General features: G+C 34.2%; 1 long non-coding RNA gene across 5 annotated transcripts; it reads left to right on the top strand.

Annotated features, from left to right (window-relative positions):
• The first annotated feature begins 1,105 nt into the window (after positions 1 to 1,105).
• LOC125765892 (uncharacterized) lies at positions 1,106 to 19,816 on the top strand. 5 transcript variants are annotated; one of them, XR_007418627.1, is made up of 6 exons: positions 1,106 to 1,182; positions 1,708 to 1,896; positions 6,704 to 7,941; positions 14,888 to 16,124; positions 17,742 to 18,981; positions 19,696 to 19,816. It is a non-coding gene; the product is annotated as an uncharacterized LOC125765892 (long non-coding RNA). The 5 variants fall into 5 exon arrangements; XR_007418629.1 differs by having other exon boundaries at positions 14,888 to 16,314; positions 18,266 to 18,981; XR_007418631.1 differs by lacking the exon at positions 1,708 to 1,896 and having other exon boundaries at positions 1,126 to 1,182.
• The last annotated feature ends 3,443 nt before the right edge of the window (positions 19,817 to 23,259 follow it).

Here is a 23,259-nt window from a genome sequence, read left to right as displayed (position 1 = left end):
ATTTTCGAGTGGAAAATTTTTTTGAATTTTTTTTCTGATTTTGTATTCTTTTTTTAATTTAAAGCAATATTTGAGTGAAAAGAAACTTATTGCAACAAATTCGCAATAAAATATATCACATTTAAAAATTTTGCTGAATTGCAGAAAAATGAGGAACATTTTACATTTTCTCAAACAGGGTAAGGAACTTGGTTCCTCGCATAACTTCTGGCACAGACATCTGAGGGCATGGCCGTCCAAGAAGAAAATGTAGCCATTGACGCCATCTATCGACCACAGGCAAAGATTGACGATCCGTTGGATACCGACCGAGTTATAGGCAAAATTTGGTGTAAAAATGAGGAAAATTTTACATTTTCTCAAACAGGGTAAGGAACTTGGTTCCTCGCATAACTTCTGGCACAGACATCTGAGGGCATGGCTGTCTACGAAAAAAATGTAGCCTTTGATGCCATCTATCGAACACAGGTTAAAGATTGGCGATCCGTTGGATACCGACCGAGTTATAGGCAAAACTTGGTGCGAAAATGAGCCTTAGTGGATTGACAAATTTATAGATTTTTTCAATTTTTTTCATTATTTTTTACCTTTTTTTAATTTAAAACATTGTTTGAGTGAAAAAGAACTAATTGCAACAATTTCGCATTAAAATAAAACAAATTTTTAAATTTTGCTAAATTTCTCAAAAAAATGGCAAGGGGTACCCCTTATGAAATTTTCGAGTGGAAAATTTTTTTGAATTTTTTTTCTGATTTTGTATTCTTTTTTTAATTTAAAGCAGTATTTGAGTGAATAGAAACTTATTGCAACAAATTCGCAATAAAATATATCACATTTAAAAATTTTGCTGAATTGCAGAAAAATGAGGAACATTTTACATTTTCTCAAACAGGGTAAGGAACTTGGTTCCTCGCATAACTTCTGGCACAGACATCTGAGGGCATGGCCGTCCAAGAAGAAAATGTAGCCATTGACGCCATCTATCGACCACAGGCAAAGATTGACGATCCGTTGGATACCGACCGAGTTATAGGCAAAATTTGGTGTAAAAATGAGGAAAATTTTACATTTTCTCAAACAGGGTAAGGAACTTGGTTCCTCGCATAACTTCTGGCACAGACATCTGAAGGCATGGCCGTCTACGAAGAAAATGTAGCCTTTGATGCCATCTATCGACCACAGGTTAAAGATTGGCGATCCGTTGGATACCGACCGAGTTTTAGGCAAAACTTGGTGCGAAAATGGGCCTTAGTGGATTGACAAATTTATAGAGTTTTTCAATTTTTTTCATTATTTTTTACCTTGTTTTAATTTAAAACATTGTTTGAGTGAAAAGGAACTAATTGCAACAATTTCGCATTAAAATAAAACAAATTTTTAAATTTTGCTAAATTTCTCAAAAAAATGGCAAGGGGTACCCCTTATGAAATTTTCGAGTGGAAAATTTTTTTGAATTTTTTTTCTGATTTTGTATTCTTTTTTTAATTTAAAGCAGTATTTGAGTGAAAAGAAACTTATTGCAACAAATTCGCAATAAAATATATCACATTTAAAAATTTTGCTGAATTGCAGAAAAATGAGGAACATTTTACATTTTCTCAAACAGGGTAAGGAACTTGGTTCCTCGCATAACTTCTGGCACAGACATCTGAGGGCATGGCCGTCCAAGAAGAAAATGTAGCCATTGACGCCATCTATCGACCACAGGCAAAGATTGACGATCCGTTGGATACCGACCGAGTTATAGGCAAAACTTGGTGCAAAAATGAGGAAAATTTTACATTTTCACAAACAGGGTATGGAACTTGGTTCCTCGAATAACTTCTGGCACAGACATCTGAGGGCATGGCCGTCTACGAAGAAAATGTAGCCTTTGATGCCATCTATCGAACACAGGTTAAAGATTGGTGATCCGTTGGATACCGACCGAGTTATAGGCAAAACTTGGTGCGAAAATGGGCCTTAGTGGATTGACAAATTCATAGATTTTTTCAATTTTTTTCATTATTTTTTACCTTTTTTTAATTTAAAACATTGTTTGAGTGAAAAGGAACTAATTGCAACAATTTCGCATTAAAATAAAAAAAATTTTTAAATTTTGCTAAATTTCTCAAAAAAATGGCAAGGGGTACCCCTTATGAAATTTTCGAGTGGAAAATTTTTTTGAATTTTTTTTCTGATTTTGTATTCTTTTTTTAATTTAAAGCAGTATTTGAGTGAAAAGAAACTTATTGCAACAAATTCGCAATAAAATATATCACATTTAAAAATTTTGCTGAATTGCAGAAAAATGAGGAACATTTTACATTTTCTCAAACAGGGTAAGGAACTTGGTTCCTCGCATAACTTCTGGCACAGACATCTGAGGGCATGGCCGTCCAAGAAGAAAATATAGCCATTGAGGCCATCTATCGACCACAGGCAAAGATTCACGATCCGTTGGATACCGACCGAGTTATAGGCAAAATTTGGTGTAAAAATGAGGAAAATTTTACATTATCTCAAACAGGGTAAGGAACTTGGTTCCTCGCATAACTTCTGGCACAGACATCTGAGGACATGGTCGTCTACGAAGAAAATGTAGCCTTTGGTGCCATCTATCGACCACAGGTTAAAGATTGGCGATCCGTTAGATACCGACCGAGTTATAGGCAAAACTTGGTGCGAAAATGAGCCTTACTGGATTGACAAATTTATAGATTTTTTCAATTTTTTTCATTATTTTTTACCTTTTTTTAATTTAAAACATTGTTTGAGTGAAAAGGAACTAATTGCAACAATTTCGCATTAAAATAAAACAAATTTTTAAATTTTGCTAAATTTCTCAAAAAAATGGCAAGGGGTACCCCTTATGAAATTTTCGAGTGGAAAATTTTTTTGAATTTTTTTTCTGATTTTGTATTCTTTTTTTAATTTAAAGCAATATTTGAGTGAAAAGAAACTTATTGCAACAAATTCGCAATAAAATATATCACATTTAAAAATTTTGCTGAATTGCAGAAAAATGAGGAACATTTTACATTTTCTCAAACAGGGTAAGGAACTTGGTTCCTCGCATAACTTCTGGCACAGACATCTGAGGGCATGGCCGTCCAAGAAGAAAATGTAGCCATTGACGCCATCTATCGACCACAGGCAAAGATTGACGATCCGTTGGATACCGACCGAGTTATAGGCAAAATTTGGTGTAAAAATGAGGAAAATTTTACATTTTCTCAAACAGGGTAAGGAACTTGGTTCCTCGCATAACTTCTGGCACAGACATCTGAGGGCATGGCTGTCTACGAAAAAAATGTAGCCTTTGATGCCATCTATCGAACACAGGTTAAAGATTGGCGATCCGTTGGATACCGACCGAGTTATAGGCAAAACTTGGTGCGAAAATGAGCCTTAGTGGATTGACAAATTTATAGATTTTTTCAATTTTTTTCATTATTTTTTACCTTTTTTTAATTTAAAACATTGTTTGAGTGAAAAAGAACTAATTGCAACAATTTCGCATTAAAATAAAACAAATTTTTAAATTTTGCTAAATTTCTCAAAAAAATGGCAAGGGGTACCCCTTATGAAATTTTCGAGTGGAAAATTTTTTTGAATTTTTTTTCTGATTTTGTATTCTTTTTTTAATTTAAAGCAGTATTTGAGTGAATAGAAACTTATTGCAACAAATTCGCAATAAAATATATCACATTTAAAAATTTTGCTGAATTGCAGAAAAATGAGGAACATTTTACATTTTCTCAAACAGGGTAAGGAACTTGGTTCCTCGCATAACTTCTGGCACAGACATCTGAGGGCATGGCCGTCCAAGAAGAAAATGTAGCCATTGACGCCATCTATCGACCACAGGCAAAGATTGACGATCCGTTGGATACCGACCGAGTTATAGGCAAAATTTGGTGTAAAAATGAGGAAAATTTTACATTTTCTCAAACAGGGTAAGGAACTTGGTTCCTCGCATAACTTCTGGCACAGACATCTGAAGGCATGGCCGTCTACGAAGAAAATGTAGCCTTTGATGCCATCTATCGACCACAGGTTAAAGATTGGCGATCCGTTGGATACCGACCGAGTTTTAGGCAAAACTTGGTGCGAAAATGGGCCTTAGTGGATTGACAAATTTATAGAGTTTTTCAATTTTTTTCATTATTTTTTACCTTGTTTTAATTTAAAACATTGTTTGAGTGAAAAGGAACTAATTGCAACAATTTCGCATTAAAATAAAACAAATTTTTAAATTTTGCTAAATTTCTCAAAAAAATGGCAAGGGGTACCCCTTATGAAATTTTCGAGTGGAAAATTTTTTTGAATTTTTTTTCTGATTTTGTATTCTTTTTTTAATTTAAAGCAATATTTGAGTGAAAAGAAACTTATTGCAACAAATTCGCAATAAAATATATCACATTTAAAAATTTTGCTGAATTGCAGAAAAATGAGGAACATTTTACATTTTCTCAAACAGGGTAAGGAACTTGGTTCCTCGCATAACTTCTGGCACAGACATCTGAGGGCATGGCCGTCCAAGAAGAAAATGTAGCCATTGATGCCATCTATCGACCACAGGCAAAGATTGGAGATCCGTTGGATACCGACCGAGTTATAGGCAAAACTTGGTGCAAAAATGAGGAAAATTTTACATTTTCTCAAACAGGGTAAGGAACTTGGTTCCTTGCATAGCTTCTGGCACAGACATCTGAGGGCATGGCCGTCCAAGAAGAAAATGTAGCCATTGGTGCCATCTGTCGACCACAGGTTAAAGATTGGCGATCCGTTGGATACCGACCGAGTTATAGGCAAAACTTGGTGCGAAAATGAGCCTTAGTGGATTGACAAATTTATAGATTTTTTCAATTTTTTCATTATTTTTTACCTTTTTTTAATTTAAAACATTGTTTGAGTGAAAAGGAACTAATTGCAACAATTTCGCATTAAAATATAACAAATTTTTAAATTTTGCTAAATTTCTCAAAAAAATGGCAAGGGGTACCCCTTATGAAATTTTCGAGTGGAAAATTTTTTTGAATTTATTTTCTGATTTTGTATTCTTTTTTTAATTTAAAGCAGTATTTGAGTGAAAAGAAACTTATTGCAACAAATTCGCAATAAAATATATCACATTTAAAAATTTTGCTGAATTGCAGAAAAATGAGGAACATTTTACATTTTCTCAAACAGGGTAAGGAACTTGGTTCCTCGCATAACTTCTGGCACAGACATCTGAGGGCATGGCCGTCTACGAAGAAAATGTAGCCATTGGTGCCATCTATCGACCACAGGTTAAAGATTGGCGATCCGTTGGATACCGACCGAGTTATAGGCAAAACTTGGTGCGGAAATGGGCCTTAGTGGATTGACAAAGTTATAGATTTTTTCAATTTTTTTCATTATTTTTTACCTTTTTTTAATTTAAATTATTGTTTGAGTGAAAAGGAACTAATTGCAACAATTTCGCATTAAAATAAAACAAATTTTGAAATTTTGCTAAATTTCTCAAAAAATGGCAAGGGGTACCCCTTATGAAATTTTCGAGCGGAAAATTTTTTTGAATTTTTTTTCTGATTTTGTATTCTTTTTTTAATTTAAAGCAGTATTTAAGTGAAAAGAAACTTATTGCAACCAATTCGCAATAAAATATATCACATTTAAAAATTTTGCTGAATTGCAGAAAAATGAGGAACATTTTACATTTTCTCAAACAGGGTAAGGAACTTGGTTCCTCGCATAACTTCTGGCACAGACATCTGAGGGCATGGCCGTCCAAGAAGAAAATGTAGCCATTAACGCCATCTATCGACCACAGGCAAAGATTGACGATCCGTTGGATACCGACCGAGTTATAGGCAAAATTTGGTGTAAAAATGAGGAAAATTTTACATTTTCTCAAACAGGGTAAGGAACTTGGTTCCTCGCATAACTTCTGGCACAGACATCTGAGGGCATGGCTGTCTACGAAAAAAATGTAGCCTTTGATGCCATCTATCGAACACAGGTTAAAGATTGGCGATCCGTTGGATACCGACCGAGTTATAGGCAAAACTTGGTGCGAAAATGAGCCTTAGTGGATTGACAAATTTATAGATTTTTTCAATTTTTTTCATTATTTTTTACCTTTTTTTAATTTAAAACATTGTTTGAGTGAAAAGGAACTAATTGCAACAATTTCGCATTAAAATAAAACAAATTTTTAAATTTTGCTAAATTTCTCAAAAAAATGGCAAGGGGTACCCCTTATGAAATTTTCGAGTGGAAAATTTTTTTGAATTTTTTTTCTGATTTTGTATTCTTTTTTTAATTTAAAGCAGTATTTGAGTGAATAGAAACTTATTGCAACAAATTCGCAATAAAATATATCACATTTAAAAATTTTGCTGAATTGCAGAAAAATGAGGAACATTTTACATTTTCTCAAACAGGGTAAGGAACTTGGTTCCTCGCATAACTTCTGGCACAGACATCTGAGGGCATGGCCGTCCAAGAAGAAAATGTAGCCATTGACGCCATCTATCGACCACAGGCAAAGATTGACGATCCGTTGGATACCGACCGAGTTATAGGCAAAATTTGGTGTAAAAATGAGGAAAATTTTACATTTTCTCAAACAGGGTAAGGAACTTGGTTCCTCGCATAACTTCTGGCACAGACATCTGAGAGCATGGCCGTCTACGAAGAAAATGTAGCCTTTGATGCCATCTATCGAACACAGGTTAAAGATTGGCGATCCGTTGGATACCGACCGAGTTATAGGCAAAACTTGGTGCGAAAATGGGCCTTAGTGGATTGACAAATTCATAGATTTTTTCAATTTTTTTCATTATTTTTTACCTTTTTTTAATTTAAAGCATTGTTTGAGTGAAAAGGAACTAATTGCAACAATTTTGCATTAAAATAAAACAAATTTTTAAATTTTGCTAAGTTTCTCAAAAAAATGGCAAGGGGTACCCCTTATGAAATTTTCGAGTGGAAAATTTTTTTGAAATTTTTTTCTGATTTTGTATTCTTTTTTTAATTTAAAGCAATATTTGAGTGAATAGAAACTTATTGCAACAAATTCGCAATAAAATATATCACATTTAAAAATTTTGCTGAATTGCAGAAAAATGAGGAAAATTTTACATTTTCTCAAACAGGGTAAGGAACTTGGTTCCTCGCATAACTTCTGGCACAGACATCTGAAGGCATGGCCGTCTACGAAGAAAATGTAGCCTTTGATGCCATCTATCGACCACAGGTTAAAGATTGGCGATCCGTTGGATACCGACCGAGTTATAGGCAAAACTTGGTGCGAAAATGAGCCTTAGTGGATTGACAAATTTATAGATTTTTTCAATTTTTTCATTATTTTTTACCTTTTTTTAATTTAAAACATTGTTTGAGTGAAAAGGAACTAATTGCAACAATTTCGCATTAAAATAAAACAAATTTTTAAATTTTGCTAAATTTCTCAAAAAAATGGCAAGGGGTACCCCTTATGAAATTTTCGAGTGGAAAATTTTTTTGAATTTTTTTTCTGATTTTGTATTCTTTTTTTAATTTAAAGCAGTATTTGAGTGAAAAGAAACTTATTGCAACCAATTCGCAATAAAATATATCACATTTAAAAATTTTGCTGAATTGCAGAAAAATGAGGAACATTTTACATTTTCTCAAACAGGGTAAGGAACTTGGTTCCTCGCATAACTTCTGGCACAGACATCTGAGGGCATGGCCGTCCAAGAAGAAAATGTAGCCATTGACGCCATCTATCGACCACAGGCAAAGATTGACGATCCGTTGGATACCGACCGAGTTATAGGCAAAATTTGGTGTAAAAATGAGGAAAATTTTACATTTTCTCAAACAGGGTAAGGAACTTGGTTCCTCGCATAACTTCTGGCACAGACATCTGAAGGCATGGCCGTCTACGAAGAAAATGTAGCCTTTGATGCCATCTATCGACCACAGGTTAAAGATTGGCGATCCGTTGGATACCGACCGAGTTTTAGGCAAAACTTGGTGCGAAAATGGGCCTTAGTGGATTGACAAATTTATAGATTTTTCCAATTTTTTCATTATTTTTTACCTTTTTTTAATTTAAAGCATTGTTTGAGTGAAAAGGAACTAATTGCAACAATTTTGCATTAAAATAAAACAAATTTTTAAATTTTGTTAAATTTCTCAAAAAAATGGCAAGGGGTACCCCTTATGAAATTTTCGAGTGGAAAATTTTTTTGAATTTTTTTTCTGATTTTGTATTCTTTTTTTAATTTAAAGCAGTATTTGAGTGAAAAGAAACTTATTGCAACAAATTCGCAATAAAATATATCACATTTAAAAATTTTGCTGAATTGCAGAAAAATGAGGAAAATTTTACATTTTCTCAAACAGGGTAAGGAACTTGGTTCCTCGCATAACTTCTGGCACAGACATCTGAGGGCATGGCCGTCTACGAAGAAAATGTAGCCATTGGAGCCATCTATCGACCACAGGTTAAAGATTGGCGATCCGTTGGATACCGACCGAGTTATAGGCAAAACTTGGTGCGAAAATGGGCCTTAGTGGATTGACAAATTTATAGATTTTTTCAATTTTTTCATTATTTTTTACCTTTTTTTAATTTAAAGCATTGTTTGAGTGAAAAGGAACTAATTGCAACAATTTTGCATTAAAATAAAACAAATTTTTAAATTTTGTTAAATTTCTCAAAAAAATGGCAAGGGGTACCCCTTATGAAATTTTCGAGTGGAAAATTTTTTTGAATTTTTTTTCTGATTTTGTATTCTTTTTTTAATTTAAAGCAGTATTTGAGTGAAAAGAAACTTATTGCAACAAATTCGCAATAAAATATATCACATTTAAAAATTTTGCTGAATTGCAGAAAAATGAGGAAAATTTTACATTTTCTCAAACAGGGTAAGGAACTTGGTTCCTCGCATAACTTCTGGCACAGACATCTGAGGGCATGGCCGTCTACGAAGAAAATGTAGCCATTGGAGCCATCTATCGACCACAGGTTAAAGATTGGCGATCCGTTGGATACCGACCGAGTTATAGGCAAAATTTGGTGTAAAAATGAGGAAAATTTTACATTTTCTCAAACAGGGTAAGGAACTTGGTTCCTCGCATAACTTCTGGCACAGACATCTGAGGGCATGGCCGTCTACGAAAAAAATGTAGCCTTTGATGCCATCTATCGAACACAGGTTAAAGATTAGCGATCCGTTGGATACCGACCGAGTTATAGGCAAAACTTGGTGCGAAAATGAGCCTTAGTGGATTGACAAATTTATAGATTTTTTCAATTTTTTTCATTATTTTTTACCTTGTTTTAATTTAAAACATTGTTTGAGTGAAAAGGAACTAATTGCAACAATTTCGCATTAAAATAAAACAAATTTTTAAATTTTGCTAAATTTCTCAAAAAAATGGCAAGGGGTACCCCTTATGAAATTTTCGAGTGGAAAATTTTTTTGAATTTTTTTTCTGATTTTGTATTCTTTTTTTAATTTAAAGCAGTATTTAAGTGAAAAGAAACTTATTGCAACCAATTCGCAATAAAATATATCACATTTAAAAATTTTGCTGAATTGCAGAAAAATGAGGAACATTTTACATTTTCTCAAACAGGGTAAGGAACTTGGTTCCTCGCATAACTTCTGGCACAGACATCTGAGGGCATGGCCGTCCAAGAAGAAAATGTAGCCATTGACGCCATCTATCGACCACAGGCAAAGATTGACGATCCGTTGGATACCGACCGAGTTATAGGCAAAACTTGGTGCGAAAATGGGCCTTAGTGGATTGACAAATTTACAGATTTTTTCAATTTTTTTCATTATTTTTTACCTTTTTTTAATTTAAAGCATTGTTTGAGTGAAAAGGAACTAATTGCAACAATTTTGCATTAAAATAAAACAAATTTTTAAATTTTGCTAAATTTCTCAAAAAAATGGCAAGGGGTACCCCTTATGAAATTTTCGAGTGGAAAATTTTTTTGAAATTTTTTTCTGATTTTGTATTCTTTTTTTAATTTAAAGCAGTATTTGAGTGAAAAGAAACTTATTGCAACAAATTCGCAATAAAATATATCACATTTAAAAATTTTGCTGAATTGCAGAAAAATGAGGAACATTTTACATTCTCTCAAACAGGGTAAGGAACTTGGTTCCTCGCATAACTTCTGGCACAGACATCTGAGGGCATGGCCGTCCAAGAAGAAAATGTAGCCTTTGATGCCATCTATCGAACACAGGTTAAAGATTGGCGATCCGTTGGATACCGACCGAGTTATAGGCAAAATTTGGTGTAAAAATGAGGAAAATTTTACATTTTCTCAAACAGGGTAAGGAACTTGGTTCCTCGCATAACTTCTGGCACAGACATCTGAGGGCATGGCCGTCTACGAAGAAAATGTAGCCTTTGATGCCATCTATCGAACACAGGTCAAAGATTGGCGATCCGTTGGATACCGACCGAGTTATAGGCAAAACTTGGTGCGAAAATGGGCCTTAGTGGATTGACAAATTTATAGATTTTTTCAATTTTTTTCATTATTTTTTACCTTTTTTAATTAAAAACATTGTTTGAGTGAAAAGGAACTAATTGCAACAATTTCGCATTAAAATAAAACAAATTTTTAAATTTTGCTAAATTTCTCAAAAAAATGGCAAGGGGTACCCCTTATGAAATTTTCGAGTGGAAAATTTTTTTGAATTTTTTTTCTGATTTTGTATTCTTTTTTTAATTTAAAGCAGTATTTGAGTGAAAAGAAACTTATTGCAACAAATTCGCAATAAAATATATCACATTTAAAAATTTTGCTGAATTGCAGAAAAATGAGGAACATTTTACATTTTCTCAAACAGGGTAAGGAACTTGGTTCCTCGCATAACTTCTGGCACAGACATCTGAGGGCATGGCCGTCCAAGAAGAAAATGTAGCCATTGACGCCATCTATCGACCACAGGCAAAGATTGACGATCCGTTGGATACCGACCGAGTTATAGGCAAAATTTGGTGTAAAAATGAGGAAAATTTTACATTTTCTCAAACAGGGTAAGGAACTTGGTTCCTCGCATAACTTCTGGCACAGACATCTGAGAGCATGGCCGTCTACGAAGAAAATGTAGCCTTTGATGCCATCTATCGAACACAGGTTAAAGATTGGCGATCCGTTGGATACCGACCGAGTTATAGGCAAAATTTGGTGTAAAAATGAGGAAAATTTTACATTTTCTCAAACAGGGTAAGGAACTTGGTTCCTCGCATAACTTCTGGCACAGACATCTGAGGGCATGGCCGTCTACGAAGAAAATGTAGCCTTTGATGCCATCTATCGAACACAGGTTAAAGATTGGCGATCCGTTGGATACCGACCGAGTTATAGGCAAAACTTGGTGCGAAAATGAGCCTTACTGGATTGACAAATTTATAGATTTTTTCAATTTTTTCATTATTTTTTACCTTTTTTTTATTTTTAAGCATTGTTTGAGTGAAAAGGAACTAATTGCAACAATTTCGCATTAAAATAAAACAAATTTTTAAATTTTGCTAAATTTCTCAAAAAAATGGCAAGGGGTACCCCTTATGAAATTTTCGAGTGGAAAATTTTTTTGAATTTTTTTTCTGATTTTGTATTCTTTTTTAATTTAAAGCAGTATTTAAGTGAAAAGAAACTTATTGCAACCAATTCGCAATAAAATATATCACATTTAAAAATTTTGCTGAATTGCAGAAAAATGAGGAACATTTTACATTTTCTCAAACAGGGTAAGGAACTTGGTTCCTCGCATAACTTCTGGCACAGACATCTGAGGGCATGGCCGTCCAAGAAGAAAATGTAGCCATTGACGCCATCTATCGACCACAGGCAAAGATTGACGATCCGTTGGATACCGACCGAGTTATAGGCAAAATTTGGTGCGAAAATGAGGAAAATTTTACATTTTCTCAAACAGGGTAAGGAACTTGGTTCCTCGCATAACTTCTGGCACAGACATCTGAGGGCATGGCCGTCTACGAAGAAAATGTAGCCTTTGATGCCATCTATCGAACACAGGTTAAAGATTGGCGATCCGTTGGATACCGACCGAGTTATAGGCAAAACTTGGTGCGAAAATGAGCCTTACTGGATTGACAAATTTATAGATTTTTTCAATTTTTTCATTATTTTTTACCTTTTTTTATTTTTAAGCATTGTTTGAGTGAAAAGGAACTAATTGCAACAATTTCGCATTAAAATAAAACAAATTTTTAAATTTTGCTAAATTTCTCAAAAAAATGGCAAGGGGTACCCCTTATGAAATTTTCGAGTGGAAAATTTTTTTGAATTTTTTTTCTGATTTTGTATTCTTTTTTAATTTAAAGCAGTATTTAAGTGAAAAGAAACTTATTGCAACCAATTCGCAATAAAATATATCACATTTAAAAATTTTGCTGAATTGCAGAAAAATGAGGAACATTTTACATTTTCTCAAACAGGGTAAGGAACTTGGTTCCTCGCATAACTTCTGGCACAGACATCTGAGGGCATGGCCGTCCAAGAAGAAAATGTAGCCATTGATGCCATCTATCGACCATAGGCAAAAATTGGGGATCCGTTAGATACCAACCGAGTTATAGGCAAAACTTGGTGCAAAAATGAGGAAAATTTTACATTTTCTCAAACAGGGTAAGGAACTTGGTTCCTTGCATAGCTTCTGGCACAGACATCTGAGGGCATGGCCGTCTACGAAGAAAATGTAGCCATTGGTGCCATCTGTCGACCACAGGTTAAAGATTGGCGATCCGTTGGATACCGACCGAGTTATAGGCAAAACTTGGTGCGAAAATGGGCCTTACTGGATTGACAAATTTATAGATTTTTTCATTTTTTTTCATTATTTTTTACCTTTTTTTAATTTAAAGCATTGTTTGAGTGAAAAGGAACTTATTGCAACAATTTTGCGTTCAAATAAAACAAATTTTTAAATTTTGCTAAATTTCTCAAAAAAATGGCAAGGGGTACCCCTTATGAAATTTTCGAGTGGAAAATTTTTTTGAATTTTTTTTCTGATTTTGTATTCTTTTTTTAATTTAAAGCAATATTTGAGTGAAAAGAAACTTATTGCAACAAATTCGCAATAAAATATATCACATTTAAAAATGTTGCTAAATTGCAGAAAAATGAGGAACATTTTACATTTTCTCAAACAGGGTAAGGAACTTGGTTCCTCGCATATCTTTTGACATAGACATCTGAGGGCATGGCCGTCCAAGAAGAAAATGTAGCCATTGGTGCCATCTATCGAATACAGGTTAAAGATTGGCGATCCGTTGGATACCGACCGAGTTATAGGCAAAATTTGGTGCGAAAATGAGGAAAATTTTACATTTTCTCAAACAGGGTAAGGAACTTGGTTCCTCGCATAACTTCTGGCACAGACATCTGAGGGCATGGCCGTCTACGAAGAAAATGTAGCCATTGACGCCATCTATCGACCACAGGCAAAGATTGGCGATCCGTTGGATACCGACCGAGTTATAGGCAAAACTTGGTGCGAAAATGAGCCTTACTGGATTGACAAATTTATAGATTTTTTCAATTTTTTCATTATTTTTTACCTTTTTTTATTTTTAAGCATTGTTTGAGTGAAAAGGAACTAATTGCAACAATTTCGCATTAAAATAAAACAAATTTTTAAATTTTGCTAAATTTCTCAAAAAAATGGCAAGGGGTACCCCTTATGAAATTTTCGAGTGGAAAATTTTTTTGAATTTTTTTTCTGATTTTGTATTCTTTTTTAATTTAAAGCAGTATTTAAGTGAAAAGAAACTTATTGCAACCAATTCGCAATAAAATATATCACATTTAAAAATTTTGCTGAATTGCAGAAAAATGAGGAACATTTTACATTTTCTCAAACAGGGTAAGGAACTTGGTTCCTCGCATAACTTCTGGCACAGACATCTGAGGGCATGGCCGTCCAAGAAGAAAATGTAGCCATTGATGCCATCTATCGACCATAGGCAAAAATTGGAGATCCGTTAGATACCAACCGAGTTATAGGCAAAACTTGGTGCAAAAATGAGGAAAATTTTACATTTTCTCAAACAGGGTAAGGAACTTGGTTCCTTGCATAGCTTCTGGCACAGACATCTGAGGGCATGGCCGTCTACGAAGAAAATGTAGCCATTGGTGCCATCTGTCGACCACAGGTTAAAGATTGGCGATCCGTTGGATACCGACCGAGTTATAGGCAAAACTTGGTGCGAAAATGGGCCTTACTGGATTGACAAATTTATAGATTTTTTCATTTTTTTTCATTATTTTTTACCTTTTTTTAATTTAAAGCATTGTTTGAGTGAAAAGGAACTTATTGCAACAATTTTGCGTTCAAATAAAACAAATTTTTAAATTTTGCTAAATTTCTCAAAAAAATGGCAAGGGGTACCCCTTATGAAATTTTCGAGTGGAAAATTTTTTTGAATTTTTTTTCTGATTTTGTATTCTTTTTTTAATTTAAAGCAATATTTGAGTGAAAAGAAACTTATTGCAACAAATTCGCAATAAAATATATCACATTTAAAAATGTTGCTAAATTGCAGAAAAATGAGGAACATTTTACATTTTCTCAAACAGGGTAAGGAACTTGGTTCCTCGCATATCTTTTGACATAGACATCTGAGGGCATGGCCGTCCAAGAAGAAAATGTAGCCATTGGTGCCATCTATCGAATACAGGTTAAAGATTGGCGATCCGTTGGATACCGACAGAGTTATAGGCAAAACTTGGTGCAACAATGAAGAATATTTTACATTTTCTCAAACAGGGTAAGGAACTTGGTTCCTCGCATAACTTCTGGCACAGACATCTGAGGGCATGGCCGTCCAAGAAGAAAATGTAGCCATTGATGCCATCTATCGACCACAGGCAAAGATTGGAGATCCGTTGGATACCGACCGAGTTATAGGCAAAATTTGATGTAAAAATGAGGAAAATTTTACATTTTCTCAAACAGGGTAAGGAACTTGGTTCCTCGCATAACTTCTGGCACAGACATCTGAGGGCATGGCCGTCTACGAAGAAAATGTAGCCTTTGATGCCATCTATCGACCACATGCAAAGATTGGCGATCCGTTGGATACCGACCGAGTTATAGGCAAAACTTGGTGCGAAAATGAGCCTTAGTGGATTGACAAATTTATAGATTTTTTCAATTTTTTTCATTATTTTTTACCTTTTTTTAATTTAAAACATTGTTTGAGTGAAAAGGAACTAATTGCAACAATTTCGCATTAAAATAAAACAAATTTTTAAATTTTGCTAAATTTCTCAAAAAAATGGCAAGGGGTACCCCTTATGAAATTTTCGAGTGGAAAATTTTTTTGAATTTTTTTTCTGATTTTGTATTCTTTTTTTAATTTAAAGCAGTATTTGAGTGAAAAGAAACTTATTGCAACAAATTCGCAATAAAATATATCACATTTAAAAATTTTGCTGAATTGCAGAAAAATGAGGAACATTTTACATTTTCTCAAACAGGGTAAGGAACTTGGTTCCTCGCATAACTTCTGGCACAGACATCTGAGGGCATGGCCGTCCAAGAAGAAAATGTAGCCATTGGTGCCATCTATCGACCACAGGTTAAAGATTGGCGATCCGCTGGATACCGACCGAGTTATAGGCAAAACTTGGTGCGGAAATGGGCCTTAGTGGATTGACAAATTTATAGATTTTTTCAATTTTTTTCATTATTTTTTACCTTTTTTTAATTTAAAACATTGTTTGAGTGAAAAGGAACTAATTGCAACAATTTTGCATTAAAATAAAACAAATTTTTAAATTTTGTTAAATTTCTCAAAAAAATGGCAAGGGGTACCCGTTATGAAATTTTCGAGTGGAAAATTTTTTTGAATTTTTTTCTGATTTTGTATTCTTTTTTTAATTTAAAGCAGTATTTGAGTGAAAAGAAACTTATTGCAACAAATTCGCAATAAAATATATCACATTTAAAAATTTTGCTGAATTGCAGAAAAATGAGGAACATTTTACATTCTCTCAAACAGGGTAAGGAACTTGGTTCCTCGCATAACTTCTGGCACAGACATCTGAGGGCATGGCCGTCCAAGAAGAAAATGTAGCCTTTGATGCCATCTATCGAACACAGGTTAAAGATTGGCGATCCGTTGGATACCGACCGAGTTATAGGCAAAATTTGGTGTAAAAATGAGGAAAATTTTACATTTTCTCAAACAGGGTAAGGAACTTGGTTCCTCGCATAACTTCTGGCACAGACATCTGAGGGCATGGCCGTCTACGAAGAAAATGTAGCCTTTGATGCCATCTATCGAACACAGGTCAAAGATTGGCGATCCGTTGGATACCGACCGAGTTATAGGCAAAACTTGGTGCGAAAATGGGCCTTAGTGGATTGACAAATTTATAGATTTTTTCAATTTTTTCCATTATTTTTTACCTTTTTTAATTAAAAACATTGTTTGAGTGAAAAGGAACTAATTGCAACAATTTCGCATTAAAATAAAACAAATTTTTAAATTTTGCTAAATTTCTCAAAAAAATGGCAAGGGGTACCCCTTATGAAATTTTCGAGTGGAAAATTTTTTTGAATTTTTTTTCTGATTTTGTATTCTTTTTTTAATTTAAAGCAGTATTTGAGTGAAAAGAAACTTATTGCAACAAATTCGCAATAAAATATATCACATTTAAAAATTTTGCTGAATTGCTGAAAAATGAGGAACATTTTACATTTTCTCAAACAGGGTAAGGAACTTGGTTCCTCGCATAACTTCTGGCACAGACATCTGAGGGCATGGCCGTCCAAGAAGAAAATGTAGCCATTGACGCCATCTATCGACCACAGGCAAAGATTGACGATCCGTTGGATACCGACCGAGTTATAGGCAAAATTTGGTGTAAAAATGAGGAAAATTTTACATTTTCTCAAACAGGGTAAGGAACTTGGTTCCTCGCATAACTTCTGGCACAGACATCTGAGAGCATGGCCGTCTACGAAGAAAATGTAGCCTTTGATGCCATCTATCGAACACAGGTTAAAGATTGGCGATCCGTTGGATACCGACCGAGTTATAGGCAAAACTTGGTGCGAAAATGGGCCTTAGTGGATTGACAAATTCATAGATTTTTTCAATTTTTTTCATTATTTTTTACCTTTTTTTAATTAAAAACATTGTTTGAGTGAAAAGGAACTAATTGCAACAATTTCGCATTAAAATAAAACAAATTTTGAAATTTTGCTAAATTTCTCAAAAAAATGGCAAGGGGTACCCCTTATGAAATTTTCGAGTGGAAAACTTTTTTGATTTTTTTTTCTGATTTTGTATTCTTTTTTTAATTTAAAGCAATATTTGAGTGAAAAGAAACTTATTGCAACAAATTCGCAATAAAATATATCACATTTAAAAATTTTGCTGAATTGCAGAAAAATGAGGAACATTTTACATTTTCTCAAACAGGGTAAGGAACTTGGTTCCTCGCATAACTTCTGGCACAGACATCTGAGGGCATGGCCGTCCAAGAAGAAAATGTAGCCATTGACGCCATCTATCGACCACAGGCAAAGATTGACGATCCGTTGGATACCGACCGAGTTATAGGCAAAATTTGGTGTAAAAATGAGGAAAATTTTACATTTTCTCAAACAGGGTAAGGAACTTGGTTCCTCGAATAACTTCTGACACAGACATCTGAGGGCATGGCCGTCCACGAAGAAAATGTAGCCATTGGTGCCATCTATCGACCACAGGTTAAAGATTGGCGATCCGCTGGATACCGACCGAGTTATAGGCAAAACTTGGTGCGGAAATGGGCCTTAGTGGATTGACAAATTTATAGATTTTTTCAATTTTTTCATTATTTTTTACCTTTTTTTAATTTAAAACATTGTTTGAGTGAAAAGGAACTAATTGCAACAATTTCGCATTAAAATAAAACAAATTTTTAAATTTTGCTAAATTTCTCAAAAAAATGGCAAGGGGTACCCCTTATGAAATTTTCGAGTGGAAAATTTTTTTGATTTTTTTTTCTGATTTTGTATTCTTTTTTTAATTTAAAGCAGTATTTGAGTGAAAAGAAACTTATTGCAACAAATTCGCAATAAAATATATCACATTTAAAAATTTTGCTGAATTGCAGAAAAATGAGGAAAATTTTACATTTTCTCAAACAGGGTAAGGAACTTGGTTCCTCGCATAACTTCTGGCACAGACATCTGAGGGCATGGCCGTCCACGAAGAAAATGTAGCCATTGGTGCCATCTATCGACCACAGGTTAAAGATTGGCGATCCGTTGGATACCGACCGAGTTATAGGCAAAACTTGGTGCGAAAATGGGCCTTAGTGGATTGACAAATTTATAGATTTTTTCAATTTTTTTCATTATTTTTTACCTTTTTTTAATTTAAAACATTGTTTGAGTGAAAAGGAACTAATTGCAACAATTTTGCATTAAAATAAAACAAATTTTGAAATTTTGCTAAATTTCTCAAAAAAATGGCAAGGGGTACCCCTTATGAAATTTTCGAGTGGAAAATTTTTTTGAATTTTTTTTTTCTGATTTTGTATTCTTTTTTTAATTTAAAGCAATATTTGAGTGAAAAGAAACTTATTGCAACAAATTCGCAATAAAATATATCACATTTAAAAATTTTGCTGAATTGCAGAAAAATGAGGAACATTTTACATTTTCTCAAACAGGGTAAGGAACTTGGTTCCTCGCATAACTTCTGGCACAGACATCTGAGGGCATGGCCGTCCAAGAAGAAAATGTAGCCATTGACGCCATCTATCGACCACAGGCAAAGATTGACGATCCGTTGGATACCGACCGAGTTATAGGCAAAATTTGGTGTAAAAATGAGGAAAATTTTACATTTTCTCAAACAGGGTAAGGAACTTGGTTCCTCGCATAACTTCTGGCACAGACATCTGAGAGCATGGCCGTCTACGAAGAAAATGTAGCCTTTGATGCCATCTATCGACCACAGGTTAAAGATTGGCGATCCGTTGGATACCGACCGAGTTATAGGCAAAACTTGGTGCGAAAATGGGCCTTAGTGGATTGACAAATTCATAGATTTTTTCAATTTTTTTCATTATTTTTTACCTTTTTTTAATTTTAAGCATTGTTTGAGTGAAAAGGAACTAATTACAACAATTTCGCATTAAAATAAAACAAATTTTTAAACTTTGCTAAATTTCTCAAAAAAATGGCAAGGGGTACCCCTTATGAAATTTTCGAGTGGAAAATTTTTTTGAATTTTTTTTCTGATTTTGTATTCTTTTTTTAATTTAAAGCAGTATTTGAGTGAAAAGAAACTTATTGCAACAAATTCGCAATAAAATATATCACATTTAAAAATTTTGCTGAATTGCAGAAAAATGAGGAACATTTTACATTTTCTCAAACAGGGTAAGGAACTTGGTTCCTCGCATAACTTCTGGCACAGACATCTGAGGGCATGGCCGTCCAAGAAGAAAATGTAGCCATTGATGCCATCTATCGACCACAGGCAAAGATTGGAGATCCGTTAGATACCGACTGAGTTATAGGCAAAATTTGGTGTAAAAATGAGGAACATTTTACATTTTCTCAAACAGGGTAAGGAACTTGGTTCCTCGCATAACTTCTGGCACAGACATCTGAGGGCATGGTCGTCTACGAAGAAAATGTAGCCATTGGTGCCATCTATCGACCACAGGTTAAAGATTGGCGATCCGTTGGATACCGACCGAGTTATAGGCAAAACTTGGTGCGAAAATGGGCCTTACTGGATTGACAAATTTATAGATTTTTTCAATTTTTTTCATTATTTTTTACCTTTTTTTAATTTAAAGCATTGTTTGAGTGAAAAGGAACTAATTGCAACAATTTCGCATTAAAATAAAACAAATTGTTAAATTTTGCTAAATTTCTCAAAAAAATGGCAAGGGGTACCCCTTATGAAATTTTCGAGTGGAAATTTTTTTTTGATTTTTTTTCTGATTTTGTATTCTTTTTTTAATTTAAAGCAATATTTGAGTGAAAAGAAACTTATTGCAACAAATTCGCAATAAAATATATCACATTTAAAAATTTTGCTGAATTGCAGAAAAATGAGGAACATTTTACATTTTCTCAAACAGGGTAAGGAACTTGGTTCCTCGCATATCTTTTGACATAGACATCTGAGGGCATGGCCGTCCAAGAAGAAAATGTAGCCATTGGTGCCATCTATCGAACACAGGTTAAAGATTGGCGATCCGTTGGATACCGACAGAGTTATAGGCAAAACTTGGTGCAAAAATGAGGAAAATTTTACATTTTCTCAAACAGGGTATGGAACTTGGTTCCTCGAATAACTTCTGGCACAGACATCTGAGGGCAAGGCCGTCCAAGAAGAAAATGTAGCCATTGACGCCATCTATCGACCACAGGCAAAGATTGGCGATCCGTTGGATACCGACCGAGTTATAGGCAAAATTTGATGTAAAAATGAGGAAAATTTTACATTTTCTCAAACAGGGTAAGGAACTTGGTTCCTCGCATAACTTCTGGCACAGACATCTGAGGGCATGGCCGTCTACGAAGAAAATGTAGCCTTTGATGCCATCTATCGACCACATGCAAAGATTGGCGATCCGTTGGATACCGACCGAGTTATAGGCAAAACTTGGTGCGAAAATGGGCCTTAGTGGATTGACAAATTTATAGATTTTTTCAATTTTTTCATTATTTTTTACCTTTTTTTAATTTAAAGCATTGTTTGAGTGAAAAGGAACTAATTGCAACAATTTCGCAATAAAATTAAACAAATTTTTAAATTTTGTTAAATTTCTCAAAAAAATGGCAAGGGGTACCCCTTATGAAATTTTCGAGTGGAAAATTTTTTTGAATTTTTTTTCTGATTTTGTATTCTTTTTTTAATTTAAAGCAGTATTTGAGTGAAAAGAAACTTATTGCAACAAATTCGCAATAAAATATATCACATTTAAAAATTTTGCTGAATTGCAGAAAAATGAGGAAAATTTTACATTTTCTCAAACAGGGTAAGGAACTTGGTTCCTCGCATAACTTCTGGCACAGACATCTGAGGGCATGGCCGTCCAAGAAGAAAATGTAGCCATTGATGCCATCTATCGACCATAGGCAAAAATTGGAGATCCGTTAGGTACCAACCGAGTTATAGGCAAAACTTGGTGCAAAAATGAGGAAAATTTTACATTTTCTCAAACAGGGTAAGGAACTTGGTTCCTTGCATAGCTTCTGGCACAGACATCTGAGGGCATGGCCGTCTACGAAGAAAATGTAGCCATTGGTGCCATCTGTCGAACACAGGTTAAAGATTGGCGATCCGTTGGATACCGACCGAGTTATAGGCAAAACTTGGTGCGAAAATGGGCCTTAGTGGATTGACAAATTTATAGATTTTTTCAATTTTTTTCATTATTTTTTACCTTTTTTTTATTTAAAACATTGTTTGAGTGAAAAGGAACTTATTGCAACAATTTTGCATTCAAATAAAACAAATTTTTAAATTTTGCTAAATTTCTCAAAAAAATGGCAAGGGGTACCCCCTTATGAAATTTTCGAGTGGAAAATTTTTCTGAATTTTTTTTCTGATTTTGTATTCTTTTTTTAATTTAAAGCAATATTTGAGTGAAAAGAAACTTATTGCAACAAATTCGCAATAAAATATATCACATTTAAAAATTTTGCTAAATTGCAGAAAAATGAGGAACATTTTACATTTTCTCAAACAGGGTAAGGAACTTGGTTCCTCGCATATCTTTTGACATAGACATCTGAGGGCATGGCCGTCCAAGAAGAAAATGTAGCCATTGGTGCCATCTATCGAACACAGGTTAAAGATTGGCGATCCGTTGGATACCGACAGAGTTATAGGCAAAACTTGGTGCAAAAATGAGGAAAATTTTACATTTTCTCAAACAGGGTATGGAACTTGGTTCCTCGAATAACTTCTGGCACAGACATCTGAGGGCAAGGCCGTCCAAGAAGAAAATGTAGCCATTGACGCCATCTATCGAACACAGGCAAAGATTGGCGATCCGTTGGATACCGACCGAGTTATAGGCAAAATTTGATGTAAAAATGAGGAAAATTTTACATTTTCTCAAACAGGGTAAGGAACTTGGTTCCTCGCATAACTTCTGGCACAGACATCTGAGGGCATGGCCGTCTACGAAGAAAATGTAGCCTTTGATGCCATCTATCGACCACATGCAAAGATTGGCGATCCGTTGGATACCGACCGAGTTATAGGCAAAACTTGGTGCGAAAATGGGCCTTAGTGGATTGACAAATTTATAGATTTTTTCAATTTTTTCATTATTTTTTACCTTTTTTTAATTTAAAGCATTGTTTGAGTGAAAAGGAACTAATTGCAACAATTTTGCATTAAAATAAAACAAATTTTTAAATTTTTTTAAATTTCTCAAAAAAATGGCAAGGGGTACCCCTTATGAAATTTTCGAGTGGAAAATTTTTTTGAATTTATTTTCTGATTTTGTATTCTTTTTTTAATTTAAAGCAGTATTTGAGTGAAAAGAAACTTATTGCAACAAATTCGCAATAAAATATATCACATTTAAAAATTTTGCTGAATTGCAGAAAAATGAGGAACATTTTACATTTTCTCAAACAGGGTAAGGAACTTGGTTCCTCGCATAACTTCTGGCACAGACATCTGAGGGCATGGCCGTCCAAGAAGAAAATGTAGCCATTGATGCCATCTATCGACCACAGGCAAAGATTGGAGATCCGTTAGATACCGACTGAGTTATAGGCAAAATTTGGTGCAAAAATGAGGAAAATTTTACATTTTCTCAAACAGGGTAAGGAACTTGGTTCCTTGCATAGCTTCTGGCACAGACATCTGAGGGCATGGCCGTCTACGAAGAAAATGTAGCCATTGGTGCCATCTGTCGACCACAGGTTAAAGATTGGCGATCCGTTGGATACCGACCGAGTTATAGGCAAAACTTGGTGCGAAAATGGGCCTTACTGGATTGACAAATTTATAGATTTTTTCAATTTTTTTCATTATTTTTTACCTTTTTTTAATTTAAAACATTGTTTGAGTGAAAAGGAACTAATTGCAACAATTTCGCATTAAAATAAAACAAATTTTTAAATTTTGCTAAACTTCTCAAAAAAATGGCAAGGGGTACCCCTTATGAAATTTTCGAGTGGAAAATTTTTTTGAATTTTTTTTCTGATTTTTTATTCTTTTTTTAATTTAAAGCAATATTTGAGTGAAAAGAAA

The sequence above is a fragment of the Anopheles funestus genome, chromosome 2RL, assembly GCF_943734845.2.
Source record: "Anopheles funestus chromosome 2RL, idAnoFuneDA-416_04, whole genome shotgun sequence".
Lineage (NCBI taxonomy): Eukaryota > Metazoa > Arthropoda > Insecta > Diptera > Culicidae > Anopheles > Anopheles funestus.
Note: the sequence above shows the minus strand (reverse complement) of the source record. Positions and strands in the feature narration are given on the sequence as shown.